Here is a 5,534-nt window from a genome sequence, read left to right as displayed (position 1 = left end):
TGGGAAAGAAACTGGGAAGGACCTCCAGGACCTCCGCTTTTTCTGGAGGCTCACTCCCCAAATAATTCACTACTGTGATTTTTTAAAATGATTTTTTATGCTACTGATGCATGTGCCATTAAACTGCTTCAACAGGGTCGTGGGTTCGAGCCCCACATTGGGCTAGGTGACTCTTGGGGTTCCTTCAAACTCTACAATTATATGGCTCTATGGCAAGTGAAGCAGGGCTCTTTGTGTTGCAGATTGAATGCAGGCTGGCTCTACACTGATCTTTTAAAAAAGCTAAGAAGAAATCCCATTATATAGCTTTCAATGCAATTTTCCATTGACTGCTCTACAGTGCCCCCTGGTGTCACATTTTTATAACGCATTTATAACACTATAACTCATTAGTGTAGATTAGTCCTGAGTGTCCTGCTCATGGTTAGCAATGGTATTTCTTGTCATCTTCTCAGAAGGTACCAACTTTCTTCTCAAAACAAAACACCAAGACATTGTCTTAAGTTGGGTGAAGCACCTTTTCTGAGATTGGGGGTTGCGTTCCCTTCACAGGCAACATTCTGGCTCCATAACAGGCACGTGTTGGGCAATTCAAAAGTGAGCAGGGCGTTGGATGTGACTTTATACATTAGGGCTGCGGTCGGGGGGGGGGGCAGTTTATTCCATTTTCATGACTTCTCCCTAACTGGTAAGTTCTACATTTGAGCTTCCACATGACGCAAAAGCAATTTCTGGAATGGGATATAGTGTAAATTTGGTGCTCATTTTCATGTCCTTTGCTTCCAAAAAAAAAATCTGTTTGCAAAGAAGATGAAATTGAATGCTAAACTTGAGCTGCATTCCACTATATTTCTGGAAGTGGCTTTTCCATTGCTCAAATACAGAAATCAACAGTTAGGGAAACGTCATAAAAATGGAATAGACATGAATGCAGACTATTATATTCAAGCCATGCAAAGTCAGAGATTTACGTTCAGGCAAGCAAGAGGCATCGCAGTTTGAAGACACATTTCAACTCGGTAAAGACACTCCACAGTGTTTTTTTCTCCCTCTGCCCTTGCCAACCATTGGCAGAGAATCATAAAATTTAGAGTTTGAAGGTACCCCAAAGGTCACCTGCTCTTTCGTGCTCAATCGGAGCTAACAGGAATTTTGAGTTTTCCCAAGATTGCCATTTGTTCTGATAGATCGCTAAAGAGCAGGTTTTCCCTTGGAAAGAAGCAGGGCAAGGAGAAAACTCCTTGGACCCATGCTTAGAACGTGTGGGTCAAGCAGGAAACTGCCAGGACTTGTGCTTTCTAAGCACAGCACATGAGCCCTGTATTTTATATATTTATAAATATATAACTGAGATCAATAACTGCAGTCACCTGTGAATGACAGCTATGTAAATTTTACAATTTTTAATGTACTCTAAGCTGCCCAGAGTGTTTGGGGAAACCCAGCCAGATGGGCGGGGTATCAGTATCATCATCATCATCATCTAGTCCAACTGTCTGCAATGCAGAAATCTCAACTAAAGCATGTGGACCCTGTAAGGTTGTGCAGAAGGGAATGAGGCCCTTGAAATCCAAAAAGTCCCCTGCGCCTGGACAGCATCTGCTCCCCTTCAGCTCTGCGAGAGTCTGGATGCTACACCTACAGCTCAGGAGCTGCATTTTTGGATCAGGCTGGCACAACCTCACAATAAAGTGAATGGCGGCAGGCCAGACCTTTTCTGCCCCCATCCTAGTGGCAAAAGGAAAAGTGGTGGAACTCTTAAGACAGCAGGGGGAGTGTTTGCCAACAGAAGCTGTATATACTGATAAAATGCAAGCTGACTTGTCCAGATAGCACTGATGCACAGCTGCCTGCAGCTGGCATCTATCCTGCAAACAGCACCCTCCTTTCTTTCTCTGGCAGCTGTTACTGGGACAGAGTCCTCCCCCCCCCCCAGCAGCTGTGGATGAGTTCCTGGAGAATTTTTTTGTTGAAAACAATAGCAAACAAATGGGAATGATGGGGAATTCGTAACTTGTGGGTGATACTATATCCAATCATGGCCCTACTTAAAGTAGACCCATTTAAATCCATGAACATGGCTAACTTTGGCCCATTAATTTTAAGTGGGTTTGCCCTAACAGTGGATACATTAAGTAGCTTCCATTTGTTGAGTTAAATAGATCTGTTCATATCCTGATGACAGTATCTAGTGACTCTAGATAAAATATGAAGAATAGTATAGAAGGCACAATGGAACCCTCCATGCAGTTTTTGGTAGTAAAGGTAAGGTAAAGGGACCCCTGAGTGTTAAGTCCAGTTGTGGCCGACTCTGGGGTTGCGGCGCTCATCTCATTTTATTGGCCGAGGGAGCCAGCGTACAGCTTCCGGGTCATATGGCCAGCATGACTAAGCATGGTGAACCAGAGCAGCACACGGAAACGCTGTTTACCTTCCCGCCAGAGCGGTACCTGTTTATCTACTTGCACTTTGATGTGCTTTTGAACTGCTAGGTTGGCAGGAGCAGGGACCGAGCAACGGGAGCTCACCCCGTCGCGGGGATTCGAACCACCGACCTTTTGATCGGCAAGTCCTAGACTCTGTGGTTTAACCCTCAGCGCCACCCACATCCCTATTTGGTAGTAAGCCTTTCTAAATACAGTGAAACTTAGTTGTGTGCAAACATGCAAAGGATTTGATGGTTCAGCTAGAATGCTAAGCATGCTTTTGGCCGCAATTCTGAACATACTTTTTCTAGGGGAGAAAGACCCTTTGAACATACTTCTGAGTAAACATGCAAGGTGATGAGGGAAGAAGTAACACTGAACTCAGTGGAACCTATTCTTCAAGTAGAGATGGGGGATTTGATTCAGTTCGCATTTAAAAGCAAACCTTGCTTTTTGCCATATGGTTTGATTCTGTTTCTTATACAACATAAAAACACATGGATGCTCACAGTTTTATTATTTTATGCAAATGTTTTGAAATCCGTAGGTGTTACTCCGAGTTCTTGGTTCTAAAATGCATCTGTGAACAGATAAACAGGTGGTCATTTTCGTAGTTTTATTTTAAGAGACAGTTATCAAGTGGATTTAACACCTAATTTTATTTCCACTTTGCTGTACAATTGCCAGGTCTGACTCTCTATGTATTTATCTGCCTTCACTACTTGTGGCGACAAAAAAGAAGAAACTTTGTATTGTTTTATTTCTGGATATCTTTTGCAAAAGTATTTTTTTCTTACTTATCTCTGTCAAAATAACTTTGAAAACTCAATAAAATACTGAGGGGAGGGAGTAAACCCTACTTAATTTGCACTTCCCAAAACAGTACACTTATCAAAATGCAGTGACCTTCAAAATTCACACTTCTCTAAATTTTGTCAATGCAGTTCTCCAGTTATGTGTACAAAAATGCATTATATAAGGAGAAAGGTTGTAAAGTGTGCCTAGCAGGCAGGGTTGATAAATTTGCAGTAACATGCGAAAAAGATTTCTACAAGGACTTTTTAAAAAGGTGAATCGATATGGAAACGTGGAAAAATGAGACACTGAAATGAACAGATTCACCCATCCCTATTCCTGAGTCAACGTACGTAGGGGTGTGCAGATCAAGTGGTTAATTTTAGAGGGAACCGATGAGACATGGAGCAATGGTGTTCAGCACATGGCTAGCATAGCAATTACAGTGTTCTATAATTATTCCCTGAAGGGCGGGTGGGATTAGATGCAGCAGAATCTTACCTAAAATCTTCCTGGATGCACATCTTAGTAGTTTAAAAAGTGACAGAAAAACCAGTAGGCCTTGCAAGAACTTGGGCATGCACAAGCATGTCAAAGCAATATGAAACTGCCTCAGCAGACGCCAATCTGCCTCAGTTGCTTACCAGTAGCTGTTCTTAGCTCACGCTCAAGAGCTTTACACAGAAAACAATATTGCTCTTAATTCACAATGCCGTTGAAAAGATAATCCATTTGCTGCTGTGCTCCTTATCTCCTATCTTAGAAGAGAGACGTAATGCAACGCTTTCTTAGTTACGACAGCACCCTCTTCCTCGCGTCTGAGGTGATATTTCTGACAGAACAGGCTGTACTTGGGGACAGAGACTGCTTTGATAAAGCAGGGGAACAGCTGTTTGACAGTAGATACCACGAAAATGTGCTCCCCCCTCTCTAAAGGCTGAAGGAGGGTTAGTTTGCAAAACGGTTCCCTTCTCAGGCTCCGTTGGGGAAGCAAAATGATTCCACCATTTTGGCTAGGTCAGTGTGTTCTTCTCTGTTGAAAAGGTGCACACATTGGGCTGCTCAGCTGGAGATAAGATCAGGGTAGTGTTTCTGCCAGATTCTACTGGAGGTACAATTCAGGCAAAAGCTCACTGCTTATGCCTGGGCAGCCCCATCCATGTTGACATCCAACTGACCTCAGTGTTACTCAAGCCCAGATCATGTGGCAGCCTATGAACCAGCCATCATGTGTTTTGAGAGGCCTTCTGGTGGGCGTAGCAGCAGCAGAAGCAACTGGTAGAAGGGATAGTTAGAGGCACCCACGACGAATCTCCTCCATCTATGCAGTGCAACGACCCATAGCCATGCCTCTGCTTGCTTCCGCATCCTCTGGCCGTGTCTGGAATTATACATAGAAATGTTCTTCTGAAGCATTACAAGCATGCAGCTAATCCAGAACACAGTGTCTGTGTTATTATGTTTTTATATACGCTGGAAGCCGCCCAGAGGGGCTGGGGCAACCCAGTCAGATGGTTGCGGTACAAATAATAAAATTATTATTATTATAATCCCACAGGTAGGGCACAAGGTCAACAGCTTTTTTCCTAATGTACCTCCCTTCAACAACTGAGGTAGGAGTGCAGTGTACTGTAGAGGTTAGGGTGTTGGACTAGGTCCTGGGAGACCAGGATTCAAAACCCCCACACAGTCTGGAAACTGGGTGAGTGACCTTGAGCCAACCATCGTCTCTCAGCCTAACCTAACTCACAGAGTTATTGTGAGGATAAGATGAGGAGGGGAAAGGACCATATATGCCTCCTTGAGTACCGTATTTTTCGCTCTATAAGACGCACCCAATGATAAGACGCACCTAGTTTTAGAGGTGGAGAACAATAAAAAAAATATTCTCTCCCTCTCTGCGCAGCGCCTCTCCAGCAAAGCGGGAGGAGAAATGGAAGGGGCTCCGTTTCTCCTCCCGCTTTGTTGAAGGGCCGCTACGCAGCTGAAGAGGCGCTGCGCAGAGAGGGAAAGCTGCACAGCACCTCTCCAGCGAAGCGAAGTCAGAACAGCAAGAGGGATCACTACGCACCGATCCCTCTCGCTTTCCTGGCTTCAGGGATAGCTGCACAGCCTGCATTCGCTCCATAAGACGCACACACATTTCCCCTTACTTTTTAGAAGGGGGAAAGTGCGTCTTATAGAGTGAAAAATACAGGATCTTGGAGGGAAGGTGTAATATAAATGTAATAAATAATAACAGATAATAACTGGTATCCAGAGGAGTATGGCTTCTGAACGGGGAGGGCCATTTAGCTAGCCGTCATTCCCAAT

Source organism: Podarcis tiliguerta (genome assembly GCF_965153285.1).
Source record: "Podarcis tiliguerta genome assembly, chromosome: 9".
Lineage (NCBI taxonomy): Eukaryota > Metazoa > Chordata > Lepidosauria > Squamata > Lacertidae > Podarcis > Podarcis tiliguerta.
The sequence above is the reverse complement of the archived record's forward strand: the minus strand, read 5'-3'. Positions refer to the sequence as shown.